This window comes from Lynx rufus, unplaced genomic scaffold, assembly GCF_022079265.1.
Source record: "Lynx rufus isolate CCGP_SWC_20201006 ecotype Redwood Valley unplaced genomic scaffold, mLynRuf1.p SCAF_13, whole genome shotgun sequence".
Taxonomy (NCBI): domain Eukaryota; kingdom Metazoa; phylum Chordata; class Mammalia; order Carnivora; family Felidae; genus Lynx; species Lynx rufus.
In genome coordinates, this window is record NW_025814827.1 from 67,885,995 (window position 1) to 67,904,621 (window position 18,627).

The following is an 18,627-nucleotide window of genomic DNA, read 5'->3' on the forward strand; positions in this document are numbered from 1 at the left end:
ACTTATTTAATGGCCATTTCTTTTTCTCCTTGGACTCATATTTCCAGGCAGTTTCCTCCCAGAATTTGTTAATATATACATTTATAAGTTAAAAGTTTGTAGTAAGTATACATTTATATTTCTCTGCAAAAAATTTACGCATATAAAATGAATTTAAAATGTATGCAATTACCATGTTGCTTTAGAGTGTCATCTTGAATAATTATTCTGAATTATGTTATTATTACAGTTGTTACTGAGATCATATTTAATCCAAGCAACAAAATATATCCTGATTTTGAAATATAACTATCAAGTCATGTAAAATTACATACGGGAAGCATTATAATGGGTGGGTAGGTCTTATTAACAACTTTTAATGTATCCATAATTTAGTATTTTTTAAATGTTAGAATGAAACATTATTTCATGTTCCTTAATAAGAAAATGAAAAGAGAGGGTATGGGCACTATTATGAGTGGCGCTTATGGAAGATGCATTAATGATTGTTGCTAAGTCCATTATCTCAGTAGAATACACAATGGAAACTCCAGCATATTCCTATTAAATTAATCTAAGTCCAACACACTTATGGTGGGAATGAATAAATACAAAGATAAATAGTTGTGGAATGACAATGACAAGGTGTCTTATTCCAAAGAGAAAACAAATTTATATCTCCATAAACTTGTCAAAAGAGGCATGAAAATGTGTCTTCTGGGACTCATAAAAATGTTAAGATATATTACTACCTATTTTAAAATGCAAAGATAATATTTTGGATTTAAATATGGATTTTTTAACCACTTCCTCCTTGAAATATGTAGCAGGTGAATGAAAGTGTTCACCAAACTTTTCCTCATTACTCAGAATTGTGAAAATTAATAAAGGATATGTGTTAGCACACTTTTTACAAACCTGGAATATTTAGGTACTAAGATGGAGAGACACTGTCTTAATAAGCATCACTCATTTGTTATCTGATTGACATAGTTGCTGACACCTGCAATTTTAGTGGATACACTCATTGCTTTGTCTCACAGGAGCAATGAATTGTTTCGCAACAGAGAAGTTCATTGACATAAAAATGTCTCTTCTCATGACTATGGAGAGTGGAAGAGTGTTTTTAAAATAAGCAAATGGATTTATGCTGATTTTCACAGCAAAGCCCTTTTCATTTTATGGCTTACTGTCATATTGTACCCAGGAAAGCATTTATAGAAGATAGAATAGATTGAATTCATGTCAAGAGCAGTAGATGATACATACTTCTCACAGCAAATGACTTTAAAGGAAAAAATCTCATTAAGCATGTTTTTCATCAGAGATTAATGGATATCGAGGTTTTCAATATACCTCTTAATCTCAAGAAAATCACTAGACAAAATTCTATTTTGTTTTAGTGTTAGGATTTGCTGCCAGTTCCTAGGTTACATCAGGAAATTCTTATCTCTAAAAGGTAATGGTTTTAATATTTTGGTCATTCTATATAAGTGAGAACAAAATTTAATTCAGAAATTAAAGAAACAACACTTTCTGTTTTGATATACCTATAAAGTTTCCCTTGTTTATAAGTGTACTGCTATTTTTGGCAGTACAAATAAATTTTTATATTTGAACAAATAAATTTCAGTTCTATAGCCTTTTAATCTTGAAAATGGACTTTCAAAACATGTAGCAGCTGAAAGCTTCATTGTGCAGCCTCATAAATAATCACATAATCCACTGGCAGAGACATAGAAATGGAATTGAAATAGCATTTTGTAGGGTTAATTTAGTTTCTGGTAAATGCTGAAAATTATAATTGGGTTTTTTTATGACTATTTTGAGAATACAGTTGTATACGGTTGAAACAAATTCATTCCCCCGTGAACAATGCAGATACCCTAGTATCCCAATGAAAGAGAAGGTCACGTCTTCTTATTTAGAATAACAAATTCATTTTATTCCCCAGATTCAGAAAGGAATTTTAGTGTTATCGGTTTTTAATCACACAGTATCAATGTACTCAAGTGCGTACGCAAGAGTCAGAGAGAAGCTGTTTTCATCTATTGCTTTTTATTTTCATTTCCTTGCCTCTCTCTCTGTCTCATTTGATCTTTCACTCTGTGTCTGTCTCTTTCTCTCTCTGCCTTCATAATTTTTTTTCTTTCAAAAAAAAATAATGTTTATTTATTTTTGAGAGAGAGACAGAGCATGAGCAGATAAGGGACAGAGAGAGAGGGAAACACAGAATTTGAAGCAGGCTCCAGGCTCTGAGCTGTCAGCACAGAGACCGATGTGGGGCTTGAACTCACAAACCACAAGATCATGACCTGAGCCGAAGTCGGACGCTTGACTGAGCCACCCAGGGCCCCCATGATTTTCTTATATGATTTATGGGAAAGTATATTTGCTCAATTTTGAAATAGAATTAGCAGAATATATGTGACTATGACATACGAAATTTTAAAAATATGAAAAGTATGTATGCTAAAAAAGTCTCCCCATCCCAGACACCAAATTTGAGCCTTGACCCATCACTTTCAGGTGGTTCTTTCCTTCCAAGAAGTAACCACTGATAAACATCTGTCATATAAAGTTCCAAAAGTTTTACTTGTGAATGCCAATATACACAAGAAAAAATTGCCTATTATTCTATTTCATGTTCATAACCACTATTAACATTTGGATGAATATCTGTCCAGAAATTTTGCAGAGAAAATGTTTACTGACATATCATAGAAATTTACTGAAGGTAACGTTAGCTGAAATGAGGAATTTATTATGTGGATACAAGGTTTTCATTGCATTAAACTTAAGACTACAGCTAGGGCTAGGGCTCCTGAGTGGCTCAGTTGGTTTAAGTGTCTTTCCAATTTCAGCTCAGCTCATTATTCCTGGCTGGTGAGATCGAGCCCCGCAACTGGCTCTGTGCTGACAGCTTGGAGCCTGGAGCCTGCTTCGGATTCTGTGTCTCCCTCTCTCTCTATCCCTCATCCACTCATATTCTGTCTCTCTCTCTCAAAAATAAAAAAAAAAATTAAAAATTAAAAAAAAATAAAAGACTGCAGCTAGGACTGAGACATGAGCTGGTTTAACAGACCAGAATGCTCTGGGTTTTTTTTGTTTTTTGGGTTTTTTTTTGTTTGTTTTTTTGTTTGTTTGTTTATTCAGCCTCTGATATTTTCTTCTCCCTGAGTGTTAACATTGTCAATCTCTTTTCCTGACAGATCATCTCTCTCTGTTTTCCAGACATGGAAACAGAGGTTTTTTCTGACATCCCACAAGTTTACACATTACAGACAAAATTATAGAATACATTCTCAGAAGACATTTTGAGAAAGATGTAATTGGTCCAGACTGGCCAAATGGTCATGGTTGCCTGGATTTATCAGGCATGGTTGAGATAAGAGTAACGTTCCATGATCTATAAACAATGCATCCTTACAATGAATCCTGAGGATTTGGATAGAGTGATATTTAAATAGAGCAGTTAATTTTCTGCTAAGAAATAATTCAATATATGCCTTCTCTAATTATTAATTTTTACATTAACCTCAAAAATATGGGGATAAACAATGTTTGTTTTTCAATTAACAATATGTCCTTAATATATTTCTATCTCAATACATTTTACATCATTTTATAACCACACAGTAGTTTACTATATGAATATATCACATTACTTAACTAGTTCTATATTTGGCATTTGGGGTACTTAAAATTTTCACTCTTCTAGGTAATGTTTTATATATAGTCATGATTATTTTCTTAAGATAAATGTTCAGAGGTAAAATTGATAGATTAGCATACATATATTTTTACAGATTTATATGTTATATCTCCCCTCCACCAGAAATGTGACAATTTGTTTTCTCACCAATATCTATTCCTTCCCCATACATTGACATTATTGTTATTTAAAAAAAATCCCTTGATCCTGGGGTGCCTGGGTGGCACATTAAACATCGGACTCTTGGTTTCTGCTCAGGTCATGATCTCAAGGTTCGTGGGTTTCAGCCCTGCATCAGATTCTGCTGACAGCACAAAGTCTGCTTGGGATTCTCTCTCTTTGCCCCTGCCCCGTTCATGCACGCCCACGGTCTCTCTCTCTCAAAAGAAATAAGTGAATTAAAAAAAAAAAAAAAAACCTTGATCTTAATGTAATATATATTTTGCAATACCTATTTGAAGCAAACATTTTCCTTATTATTTGGTCTTGAAAAACCTGTGTGATTTTTCTCAGAATCTAGAGAAAAGGTATTTTTCCTTGGCTGTTTTATTCCTGCAGCCCAATAGCAGGTAACTTTTTGGACACAATATGTGCCCATTCAAATAATTGGACTTCCTCTTGCGGTACTGTCGAAGATGGTAGAAATACAGAAGTAAACTTTCTCCCTGTTTTACTCTGTTAGAGACCAAATGACTTTTACAAGCTTCTTCAATGGTTAAACATCTTTGTTTAAATAAGCAAAAGCAATTAGGCATTCATGTATGCCTTACTGGTCTCAGAGATAACTTTTGTAGCAAGGATATAATCAGATTTATTTACTCTTGTCATCGTTTGCATTTACCTGGAGATGTGCTCTTTCAAACTATTGATTTAACAACTTGGTACATTTAGTTCTGGAATTGGTTTAGGAAAGAGGGTGAGAAATGGAAATTTTGATAGATTGACTTAATGCTATTTGATATTTTCCCTACTTTTTGAAATATTGCTATTTCAAGTTCACCAGTAAGAGTAGCAATGTAATAATTCATTTACCTTTATAACATGTATTTAAAAATATTTGTCATCAATATTTACATGAGAGATAATTTCATCTGAAAAAATCATTTATCTTTTAAAAATCCATGATAACTTCTTAATGGCAAAAGTTTCATGCTTAGTAATTTTTTATTAAAATAGCTTTTTTAAGATTTAAAACTGAATATGACATAGAATTTTGAATATTAAGATTCACAATGAAATAGACATACTATACATTTCCATTATTCCATTTCTAAAGATTTTAAATCTAAATTAATTTACAACTTAATTTTCTATGTAACTTTGAGATTCTAATTTTTATTGTTTTGGCATTGTGAAAAATTCTTTATTTGAAAGAGTTTCTTCAAAGTCTTGTGAACTTGTGCTCACTTCGGCAGCACATATACAAAGTCTTGTGAACTTAAACCTCCTTTCAGAATTCCAAAAACAATTAATTCCAGACTTTTCTGGAGATTTCATAAAGGTGGTAGGCATTCATCTATGTGGTAGCATTTTGAGAGTTCCCAAGAAGGCTCCCCTGTACCATGTACTGCTCTGAAATGCATTTTTAAAAGAATTTGATTTGCTGTAAGTCAGAATTTTTACTTTATGTAAGGTCTGGAAAAATTGCTTGAAACTGTAAAACACACCTTAAGCCCAAAAGCTCTGTTAACACTTTGGGTCAGGCCTCATATTAGTGAAGAAGATAGACTATTACATGAATTCAGAAGAAATTGTAATACTAGGACTCGGTTGGGTATGGTAGAAATCTTGGTAGCTTGGCATTTCTTTTCATTTCCACCCCAGCTTTAAAAAGTATGTCTTTATAGCATGTGCATTTGCCTTCTTGCTGTATCTTGAGTGTGTTGATTGTTGGTGGGTATGTATGAATGTGTATGTGCGGATGTTAGCAGTGAAACTAGCCATGCCATTGGAAAATTTAGGCTTTATCACCAATGCTTCTTTGGAAGACCAGAATGTTCACACTTATACTTTAGCCTTTTTTTTGCTTTTCCAGGAAGGAAAAATGAATGGTAACATGTTGGCTAATTTATATGATCTTGCATGGCATGTGACTCATCCCCACAGAGACCATTACAAAGAGGGCTGGGCTCACCACCAGATAGTTATTTTACCTCTTTGCCAAATAGCAAGGAAAAGAAACTGAGAATTAGGATGAAGTCAAAAGTTGTTTAATCAATGCAATTTATTTTTGTGCATAAAAAATCAGGAAATGGTCAGATATCTGGATGAAGGGGACTTTGACAATTTGTGAGTTCATTAATGATCATAATTTGGTGATTCTGAGTCATAGTGCCTGTCCTGTGTCACTCATGGCAAAGAATTAGTAATAACAATGTAGTGTATAATATTTATATTTCACTGCACTATCATGCTAGCATCTAAAAATAGACATGGTCCATTACTAATATATTCTGAAATTGGATGGAAATAAATGAATGTTTATTTAATTATCTACTATTTGTGAGTTATAGTGCTATGTAATAGAGAGATCATCATCCCACATCTTATGTAGCACACACATTTTATATAAAACCTATTTTTAAAAATTACATTCTCACTAGGACGCCTGGGTGGCTCAGTCAGTTAAGTGTCTGACTCTTGGTTTTGGCTCAGATCATGATATCCCAGCTTGTGAGTTCAAGCCCCATATCAGGCTCTGTCCTGCAGAGCCCACTTAGGATTCTCTCTCTCTCTCCCTCTCTCTCTCTGCCTCTCCCCTGCTTGTGTCCATGTACTCTCTCTCTCTCTTTCTCTCAAAATAAATAAAGTTAAAAAAAATCACATTCTCACTACATTATTTCCTGATACTTTTAACAGGTACAACTATTTGATTAGACAGACATGATTTTTCCCATTTGCTATACATGCACGTTTGTGTGCCCTGGAAACAAATAAGAAAGAAATGCCATTTTAAGGTCCTTTTGAATAACCAGCATGGGCAGTGGAAGGAAGTGAATCAAAAGCCCTCCTACTACTGAAGTAAAATTTTGGTTAAAGTAAAATCACAGTAATATCACATTCAAGCTTTTAATTCCTGTATTTGTACATGATTCAATCATTTTCCAAAATACATATTACAGCCAAATATTAGTTTTAATCATATTCTTTTGGGGGCATGTTGTGTTTAATTGCCCATTTTATCAAAGACACTTTTCCTGTGGCAGCCTCTTTCCTTTCCAGTGGGTTTGAACTTCAAAGTTTTACACTGCTGAAATTACAAGGCATCTTTTAATTAGACAACTGTCTTTGTTCTCTATTGGTGCATATGTGTTTCGCCTGCTAATTTTGTTAATGATTCTTCATATGATATTGAAATTATTAATGCAGGTCCTGGGGGCAACTACTAATTGGTTTTCTATACTATAGATTGGTTTACTTTTTATAGACTTTGTAAAAATAAAAGTTTTTATCTGTAACATCTGGTTTGTTTTAAACCGGATAATTATTTTGAGATTCATTTATTTTGATGCATGTACCCCTAGTTCATTCCTTTGTATTGCTGAGTAGTGTCATACACAACAGGGTGTTTAACCACTTGCCTGTTGATGGACATTAGAAACTTTACAATTTGGGAGTATTACAAGGAAGTTGCTATGAACAATCCTATATGTCTTTGTGTGGATGTACATGTTCCTTCTGTTGAGTAAATACCTAGAAATGTAATGGGTTAAACATTTAAAAAATTTCCATTTACAGTGCTCTCCATTCCTTTGTGTTGATCCATATTTCCTTCTGCCAGACAAGGAATTCCTAACATTATTATTTTTTTTAATGTTTATTTGTTTTTGAGGAAGAGAGAGAGCATGAGCAAGGGAAGGGCAGAGAGAGGGAGAGGCAGAGAATCTGAAGCGGGCTCCAGGCTCTGAACTGTCAGACACAGGCTCAGAACTGAACACAGTTCAGGCTCCAACCCACAAGATCATGGCCTGAGCCAAAGTCGGAGGCTTAACTGACTGAGCCATCCAGACGCCCCAACATTATTTTTTGTAGTGAGGGTATGTTTTTGATGAATTATTTAAGTTTTTATAGGTCTCAAATGTCTGTATTTCATTTTAATTTTTGGAAGATATTAAAAAGGGTATAAATTTTAGATTGTCAGGTTTTTTTTTTCCTTTCAATACTTTAAACATGTTGTTGTATGATTTTCTCTCTTCCATTGTTTGTGGAAAAAAATTTGCTTATCATCCTTGTCTTTTTCCTATACAAATATATCTTTTTTGCTCTGACTGCTTTTATGATTTTCTTTGTAAAATTGTTTTGAGAAATTTTAATTTGATGTGTCTTGGTGTAGTTTTTATGTGTTCTGTTCTTGAGATACATAGAGCATAGTTTTGTTTCAATGCATGGAAATCTTTGCCCCTCTTTCCTTCACTAAAATTCTTCTTCCAAGATCATCAATGTCTTTTTATTCCAATGGCCACTACATAGGTCATCACTTTTCATATGTCTTGCCCTCTAAGCGGTGTTTGAGAAATGTATAACTTTTTCCTTCTTGATATCCTATTCTCCTGATTTTTTTCCTTTATGTCTCTGGCTATTCCCACTCTATCTCCTTTATGGGTGATTCTTTCTCCCCTTTTCTTCTTTTACATATTGGTATTTTGTATACTTAACTAATCTTCTCTTTTCATGCTGATTATTCTTGCTGATTTCCCTTGTCTCCTCTTGCTTCAATAATCATTTAAATACTGATGACTATTTCAAAAACCTTTGCTGAATTCCAGGTACACAGTTCCGGTTGTTTACTGCACATTTCCTCTCGGATGTTTTGCAACAGGCTCCTCAAACTTTGCCAGTATCACATTGAGCACACTATCATCCTACTAATTTTGCTATTTCTCCAGTGTTTTCTGTTTCTGAGTGTTGAGTAAATGTGCAAAATTACCATCTGCCCTTAATTATCCTCTTTGGACTTGTCCGTTGAACTACTTGATTGAATGTACCTGCAAAACCCTTTTATATTTGGCCTAATTCCCAGCTCCAGTTTTTGTTGGCTAGTAATGTGTGTGGCCATCCATAAGTGACCATGAATAAATTGCTATGTTGCTATCTAAATCTATTGGTAACTTTGCATAAGATTGGAGACAGTATGCTTTTTTCCCCCAATTTATCATCCTTATCAGAGTAAAGGTTTATAAAATTATAATCTGAGATTCAATTTGTTGAATTGAATTTGCTAAGAATTCAGTAATTATTTCTAGACAGTGTTATTTATAGGCACACGGAGTTATACATGGCTTAAAGTTTTTAGGCTATGTGTATTTTATCAAATTCACCAAGTATTGTGTAGCTTTTTCAAGATTCCAGCATTTATTTACCTTTTAGCTGGACTTTGCTATTTTTTTTTTGAAGTAAAAGTTTGTTTTCCATTTAATGTCATTAACCCTACATTAACATAAATGACATTGCTTGCCTTTCAAATTCTATTAATTTAATCATGTTCAAAAGAACATTTTATGACATTTAAAGAATATTAAAGTTGTGCATAAATTCTCTCTGCATAATCGTGTTTATGTTGCAACAAATAGAGTTGAATTATTATTCCAATTTGAGTGTTAATGGATTTTAACACTTTCATATTGCTATATAAGCATTTATGTCATATCTTTTATGGTTCAAAAAAATCTTTTTTCATAGTCAAACAGTTGTCAAGAATAAGTTAATGTCTTCTTTCTTTGACTCTCATTTTGTTATTTACTTCTTACAAACAAATTCTATAGTAATGGCAAAAATGATAAATATATCTACACTATTTCTACCACTCAAATAGTTAATTAGCCTGGAAAAAATGTAATAAGAAATCTTTTATTGTAGTGTTAATGGACTATGTTAAGCAATGGAAACGTACTTTAATACCACTTTTTTCCAAAGGAAACTCACTGTGAACATTAAGGACTTGTTTATTCTACAATGATTTGGCCAGTGTATGTAAGATTTGGTATATTCTTTATAGCAACAAAAGATTGAAACAAAAATCATATAAATACCTTGCATTCAAATAACTTGTAATCTAGAAGTCAGGTTGGATGAGAGAAGAAACATTGATATTTATAATACATGATATTAGGGTTAACTTGGACTCATATATTTGGTATATCATAAGGAAATTAAAGTTAAATGGCTGTGTGAACAGGTGACACAGAAAAATCCATAATGGATCACCTCCAATTTAGAGTCATAACAAAATAAATCTTATGGAATAACAGTTAAATCTTCATTAGGATTTTGTTAGATAAAAGTTTGGAAATAGGTCAAAAATATATTTGTATAAATTGAGGTGTGATCACAGCTCAGAAGAAACAGTCATTATATTTTTAAAATATGTAGATTTTGAATTATTAAATAAATAGAAATCAAGATAGAAGAGCAATTTAGAGAGATGTTAAGATGGAAACCTCAAATGAGATTTTCAATTTGTTGGACAGTAGAGAATCTACCACTTAGTCTTTCCAAATATGGAGTAAACACAGTCAAAGTGATACTTTTGGAGTCTAACTGATAACATTGTGCTAAATTCACCAAAGCACGTGAGAGTAGGAAATAATGAGAATCTGAATTGAGAGTATCAAAATAGCTTGCACATTAATTACAAACATGGTCTTCAGGATGGATTCCACCAACAAATGATTTGTGTGAGAGTACTATTGAATCAAACCTATATGGCATTGAATTTATTTCCTTCTAGGTATTACCTGATATCTGAGTTAACCCCAAATGTTTTGTTCCTCTAGATTTTAACCAAACAGGCATGCACCCTACCCAGCTACCAATGTATATCTTTAATTAGGCCATATCTCCTTAGTGTATATCAGGCCTGAATTTTTTCCCATGAAGCCATAGTTTTAAGTTAAAGAAGAGAGATTACTGCAGCAGATGTAATAAATCTCTGAACCAACTGTTCCGTGTAATTTTTCTGGGCCCTCTGTAAGTGCTTGGGTTCAATTCTGACAACACAATTTTTATCATATAATGGAATGTTGATGCTCCTGCCCAAAATGATGAGTTGGTGAATTGCACAATACCCATTTCATGATAAGTAGCTGTGGTCATTTGGCCATTAATTTCAGTTTCAGTTACTGCTCAGTAGCATGCCAGAAAGTGAAACGTTTCAAATAGTGAGCTCTTTCATCTTGACATCTTGGCCTTTTCCTAGAACCTAGAAGTTCTGTGTTGTGACTCTCTAATTGAGTTTTGCCAGAGATTACATACAGAATCCTTATTAAACATGGATATTAACTATAACATTAAATGTGATCTTGGACTACAGCTTGGACCTAACTGAATAATGCCTCCAGACTTTATTGGGGTCTCATACCAAATTCTCAAGCTTCCAATTCACCTGGAAAATTGATGGAAAGAATACTCCCACATGTAATATATGCTTTCACAACTTATAGAGGCCCACACACTGTTATGCCTTTTAAAGGTCAATAGAGCAAGGTACAATAATTTAATGTGAGGAGTTCAGACTAAAATATTCTTACTAAAACATGTGCAAAAAACTTGTCCAAAGTGCTTTTTAGTACATAAAGAGAACAGATACAATATTTGAAAAAGACTTCCAAAATTTCTTTCCTTTCCCTGATTAAAAAAAAAAAGGTTCGGGGCACCTGGGTGGCGCAGTCGGTTAAGCGTCCGACTTCAGCCAGGTCACGATCTCGCGGTCCGTGAGTTCGAGCCCCGCGTCGGGCTCTGGGCTGATGGCTCAGAGCCTGGAGCCTGTTTCCGATTCTGTGTCTCCCTCTCTCTCTGCCCCTCCCCCGTTCATGCTCTGTCTCTCTCTGTCCCAAAAATAAATAAACGTTGAAAAAAAAAATTAAAAAAAAAAAAAAAAAAAAAAAAGGTTCAAAGTATGGTTTTGGTGTAACATGATTTATATCCAGTTACCATCCCCTTAATTTCCTTTATGTTTACTAACCTTAATATATTATTTTTATACTCTGTGATAGAAAATTTCAACTATTATTAGATAACTTCAGGTAGGTTGGCTGAAGAAACACAACTCAGGAGAAAGTATAGATGGTGTAGTACTATTTGCTGAAAACAAAACAAAAACAAAAAGCCTGAGAAAACCCACTTCAATAAAAACTCAGTAGAGCATCAATTATCAGTGATTAAATTAGATGTTAAGAACTTCTAGATAATGTTATCTTTAGAAGCCCAGTATGAGATATCATTAGATTACCCAAGCTGCAAAGACAACCAGACTCCCAGCATTCCTCTAGCAATATAGAGCAGCAATTATTCCCAAGTGCTAATGAGGGTTAGACTTTACTGCTTTCAATATGCTTATAGGAGCTTACTCTCTTGACTATCCCCTCAGTTATATTAGGCATGTGACAGTAATTTGAAAAGACAAAGTGAATATCTTATAAAATGTAATATAGTGTTTTAACTGTTAAAGTGGTTTTATAAAGTGGCCAGATGGCAGGATTTTCTTAAAATGATAGGTAAGTAACTGGAATAATTATAAAAATGAATGGAAGTAAGTTTCAGGTGTGATGAAAGGAATCAGATTGGTTAGGTATATTCAAGGTCATGTGCACTGTAGCTAAGATACAACTATATTTAATGAAGGCCATAGCAAGATGAGTAAAAGTTTAGGCAAAATGACTTTAAAGGAGGCTACATTTCAGTAGGCTTCCATAGGCTCATATCAAGATGTAGCAACGGCTTTAGTAAGGTTCCTGGATGATTGAAGAACATTTTCCTAAGTGACACTGAATACTAAAAGGACTGTAAAAGCAGTAAAGCAGAAGTAGGATTGCCAGGATAAGAGAAATTACTGTCATTTACCTGGAAAATTTCTCCTGAGTGTTAGGTTTATCAAAAGTTGTTCACACCTGGAGAATGCTAAACTCTGTTTATACAAGGCATGGGACTCTAAGTTGATTTTCTCTACTAAGGTGGTAGTGAAGGCCAAGGCCTATAGGCAAAACTGAGGACCTTGGTATTAATAAATAAGCAAAGAGAAAACATTGGAGATGTTAATTAAGCTAATCAAATTCATTATTTTACTTCAAGAAGAATACAGAGCCTTTTCTCTGTCTTACCCTCTCTCTTTCCTGCTCTTATTCTGTTTTCTTACTTTTCCACCAGAAAACCTTTGAAAAGGAGATAGATCTTCATGACTCAGGGAAATAGCTATTTTAGCCATTTTGTACATTGTCTTGTCCCCATATATTTACATTGTTTGGAGTTCAGACCAGGAGTTAATAAACTTTTTCTGTACATCATCAGATAGTAAATATTTTAGATTTAACAGGCCAAAGGTTCTGTTAAAACTACTCAACTCTGCACCTGTCACATAAAAATAGGCATGACAGTATGTAAATGTAAATGAATGGGCATGGCCGTGTTCTAATAAAACTTTTTTTTTTTTTTTTTTACAAAAATACGTGACAGTTTGGATTTAGCCTATGGCCACAGTTTGTAGACCCTTGGTTTAAAACATAGACTAAACTACCGTAATAAAGAGATCCCCCAAATATAGTAACTTGGCAAGATACACATCCACTTACCTTGAAGATAATGTTCCAGAGTTAAGCAGTTTAGGACTGGTCCAGAAGCCATGCCATCCTCAAATCTGAGTCACTCACAGCCTCTCCCTTAGGTCTGGATTTGACGCTTCCTGGTCCAGTGATTAATAAATTAATATTTCGGGTACCACATTGCTAATACATGAGGGTGGAGAAAAAACAAGATAACCATAAGAACAATCAGAGAAGCAAGACAAAAAAGGAAATAAAAATAAAACAATATTTTACCCTTTAGAAAATGGAAAAATTTGAGGTGTAATTGGCTGATAACATACAGGGCAAAATCATGAGGCATTTTTTCCACAGACATGGAGTTAAGTTCCTTCTTGAGACTTAAGACCTCCTGTCAGGGGGGAGCTTTCTTGCTTATTGTCCTTTGTAAACCTAAACTTTCCATTGGAATAAATCTTCCTTTTGTATTATTCCACATATCCACACATGAGTTAGACACAGTACTGTCTCCTTTGCCATATTACACGTTTCACACTTCCTTTCTGTGGGCTTGGGCCCTGATGTTATCTTAGAGGTGGAACCATTGGGTTTTATAAGCCAAATTTCTGGTATGGTTAACAATATAATTCTTTTGAAAACTCAGAAACTTTCCAGTTTATTTGTTTTTAATCAGTTCTTTGTGAATGTAGACGTAGCTCAAGATATATTTGGACATAGGTTTTAAGCCAACATTCCCACAATCTCTGTCTTCAATATTAACAGTATTAAGCACACAGTTAAAGATGATATTGTGTGGCCACATGTGTCTATGTAAGTCCTGGTCTTTAGAATATCTGTGAAGTGACATGTGCCAAATATGGAAGTTGCCTTCAGAACCGAATGTGTTCTCTTCTGGTTCTTTCTTCCTCCTTCTGAGTATGAGATTAACACCTGGTCCGGCATGCCTACTTCCTAGTGATTGCATGATGCACAAATAAATGGTTGTTTTGTTTAAACCACTGGCTTTAGGTCTATTTTTATAGCCACCTGGCCTCTACTTTAGCAGCAAGGCCATAGTGCCTTCAGAGGTTGCTTTTGTTGTTTTATGATTTCTTAGCCAACCAATTCATTCACAATCTGTTCACTTAATATAAATAGAACTCAAAACTGTATTAGTAATAATGCAGGGTATAGATGCCAAGGGCATAAAGTAAGAAATATGGAGAAAACAACTATTTTACTATATTTGCTTATAATGTTTATAGCATAAGCAATAATGTAGTTCTGTTCCAAGTGGCTTTTTATATATGTAGCACTCTTAATTTTCCACAAAATTCTTCTGAAGCAATGTAATGAGTCAGAAGTTTATGCAAAATATGAGTAATTCATTCCTCCTCTTTATAATAATGGGAAGACTTGTATCCATCTTCTTCTAATAGTCTCCGAAAATGGATTAAAGCCACAAACCACCTATGCAGGCACGGCATGAAAGAAAACTATACTCAGGTTGTATGCCTATGCATATCAGTATCTTTAAAATCATATCTTATTGATGATGACCATATTAATATTAACAACTGATTTTCTTGGGCATTTTCTATGCACCATATTCTGCAGTAAACAATTAGAAGGTATTTTAAAAGGAAATGAGACTAAGTTTGAGCTCAGCTAGAAAGAGACAGAGTGGAGATTTAAATTTTTAACATCTGAGATATGGAAAAATTCAACGGACTCAGTCATGGTTTTGACAACTGAAATGCATAGACAGACTTTCATCTTACAATAAAGATTACTTATCTCTTCATTCAGATCTGATAATTACAAGTTTATTATTATAGCTGATCTAGCTTGAAAGAGTTTTTCCTCACTCAGAATGTTTTGTAGGTTGTCTAGGTAGCCGGTTTTAATTAATAATAAAAAGTTCCTCCTAAAATCTTTCTAGGTTTAAGATAGTATCTTTCGTTATATCTTCCTTGTAATATTTAGATTTAAATGCTGCATGAGAAATCCTGTGTTGATTAAAGAAGCAGTCAACGGTCAATATATCCTATTCTCCCATAGGGACCAGTGAGTTGTTTTATATTCAAAGAATGTTCTGTGAAAACAGCAAGCAGTGAGTCTCAGTGAGATAGTGAGCAGGAGCTGTAAGTACACAGTGTCAGATTGTGTAACACTAGCATGAGAATGCGACAGAATCCGCCTCTGAAAGTCAAGTGTAACTGAAAGTAAGTCAATGGGTAAGGTCCCTGCAATAGGAGGCCTAATATTCTAAGACAGGTCAGAGACCAAATACTTGGTCTGGTTGGGAGTAAGGTAGGGGTCTAGAAAACTAAAAGAGGAAATTGTTTACCTCCAGGTTTAAGATTTAAGAAATGGAATTTTGCCATGCGTGCCTCAGTAAATGATCTGTGTCTCATTCATACTCTCCTTTCTGAATCTTTCAACTTGGAGAAAGAATTTTGGAACAGCTGTGAAAAATTGGGAAACTGAAAGTATATTCTGTGACTTTAAAGCCAAAGTAGTGAGTTCCATCCCAAATCTGTCTCTAGGTGAGTAAAGGAGAAGGCTGGCTCTTTTCTTAGAGGAGGCTTAACTCTTGAGGGTCTAAATATAATTTGTTTGTTCAGATAACTATCTCCAACTATATTCTAATGAATCCTCCTATCATGCTGGGAAGACATCAAGATATCTTGGCTCCGTTTCAGTATCTCTGTCACCTTGTGTTAATAGAACAGCTTCATTTCTGTAGTTATTTGTTTATTTTCATGTAAAGATTTATATGTAAAATTTGGTTATTTTCATTTTTAAAAATTATTCTCAACTCAGTTCAAAGTTTGGTCTTTTCTTGTACCTGAGGTCAGATTACCTCCCTGGCTGTGGCTCCCTGAAATAAAAAAGGATCTGATGTGGCTTTAGAACACTTCTTCCTTGTCTCTTTTCTATGCATGGGCTCCAGGGTGGTGCTCAAGTTGCAGGAATAGGGATTAGGCCAAGGCAAGGTCTTCTGACTCCCAGTGAAGGTCTGACTCTGATTTAGTCTGTTCTTATTGATCTTTATTGATCTCTGTTTAGGTGACAGTCTTCACATGAGCATGCTCTCGGTATACGCCAGCAAGTTGAGCATGCCTTTATCAGTAGCTGCCCACAGCCCCTTCTCCTCAGCTAAGCCCACGCTCTTCATTATGAAGTCACAGACACAGCTGAAGTTTTTGTTTCCCTCATCCTGGGTCCCAGACACAAGAGAAATGACCCTCCACTTCCTTCTCAGGCATACCAAAGCCACTTCCCCCTTTATCTTTGTGGCACACACTGGCTCAACAGTTCATCCTTATTCAGAAATCAGAGGTGGACACTACCATTCAGTTCGAATATCATACTTTTCTTTCCCTTGGTAGAGCAGAAGAATTAATAAGTCATAAAAGCCATAAGGCCAAGCTCCCAAAATGTTCTTGGGAGCATTTTCTCCACCTTTTGCTCTTATCTGGATGCCAGAGGCATCAGCAGGTTCTAAAGCTCCGCAAGATGGAGATGAAGATGGAGAATACGATTACTGACTCCACTGTTTGCAAGTATACTTAGTCTTTGCTCGCAAGTGATTTGGGGGGCCATTTGGCTTTAGGCCTCTCATCCCTGGGCCCTGTACTTTATAAAAGGTGGATAACATTCTCAACCATCTTCTTATGCTAGATTGAGGGTAGAGTTAGGAGCAAGGAGCTGAGTTATTAAACTTCTTAATTAACCCCAAGGAAAATTGTCTGCTCTCACCTGCTCATAGCATTTTCACCTAAGACTATTGGGTACATAGTAATTTTGTCCTCAGCTTTAGACTCTAGGACAATAGGCTAAATCCCGTTCCATACTCTGGAAGACCTCATTAGTCACTTCGAGATAGAACCCTGATGTGACTCACTTGTTCGACTAGCTATTATAGATGGCCAGAGGAAATTGATATTTATTCTCCCATACTAACACCACAAAAATAAAACCCTCTTGTTCTCCTACAGAGCATGTAAATCTCCTTTTGATTGGGAGGGAGTGCAGACTTCTGTTCTTCAAATATAAATAATGGAAGGAGGGTAGCAGTAGAAATCACTTTAATGAGTACAAAAGGAATGTGCAATTCTTTTGACAACTGAGAGAGACTGAATTCTTAAAATGAAGTCATTAAATTTCAACACTAGAAGAGACTTCAGAGACTATGAGTCCAGCCTGATTTTCCATCAGAGAAAACCAAAGTCCAGAATGGAGAAGGATGTGCTCAAGGTTTCCCAGCTATATTGGAAAGACGAGAACTAGAAACAGACGACAAATGATTTCCACAGAAACTCTAAAGTTGTTTTGTCAAACTGCACACACAATGAGCCATGTATGCTTCACTGGAATGACACACTCATAGTTATGACAGGAGAAATAGTAAAGCACTTGCCGGCATCAGTATTGAATACCATGCGGTCAGGAGAATTCCTTCATTGCCTCTGCCAGGATGAAATAAGCATCAGTGTCCATCAACTGCCCGGCTTTTCAGACTTACCGATGGAGCCTCATAGAATCACTCAAGGGTAGGTGTCATGTATATTCCAGAGGGTAAACAATATGAGATTTTCACTTCCTGAGTATATGTGTCTGATACTACTCATCCTCACTAAGCTCTAATAGTCAAGATATCGAAAGAATTTCAGTGAGGGAAAACAGCTGCCTAATTGAAATACTACCCAGCTCCAGCAAAACTTCAAATGACATAGATGAGGGTGAAAGAGAACTGATGGTCTTTGTAAAATGAAGGCATATGTTAATTTTTCTTAAAGTGTGAATTTCCAATCATCCTAGTAAACACTTTGACATAACTTAAATCTACTTTCTCTTCTTACCCTTCACATTGTCCCTGTAAGAAATAAAGCTCATCCAGAATTAGTCTCAATGTATATTTAAGGGATTAGAAATAATAATTTAATCATCTATCCTGTCATGCAAAATGGCTAACTGTAAGATGGCATCTTTTATATTGGTTGTAGTCTGCTTCAAATAATAAAAACTGTGTTCTAATGAGCTGACATTTCCATCGCCCTGAAGAGGTTCTGTAATTAGGCATCTAAAAACAGTGGCACAGTTATGCAGTTGTAGTTATTTTTAATTGCTTTATTCCTAATGAGGAAGCATTTTGGATTAACTTGCAACATTTGTAGTGGGTGAAGTAAACATCTTGATAAAAATGATGTTCTCAAATATTTCCCTCTATCCCCAGATAAGTAAAAGGTCATTTTTCTTCCTTTTTATTTTGTTAACCAAAGGTAGTCTTCAGCCTTCACTTGGTTATTCAATAAAATTAGCTAAAAGTGGAAACTGCTGAATCTTTTTCACTATGTGAAAGCATTTTGGATGACTGCATCATTGACAGATAACAAGCATGAGGCCACACATATT

The 18,627-nt window shown here is 34.8% G+C and overlaps 1 pseudogene; it reads right to left on the reverse strand.

Moving 5' to 3' along the window:
* The window catches only part of LOC124508327 (tigger transposable element-derived protein 1-like), a 41,385-nt pseudogene extending 24,998 nt beyond the window's left edge, over window positions 1-16,387 (reverse strand).
* Between the last annotated feature and the right edge of the window lie 2,240 nt (window positions 16,388-18,627).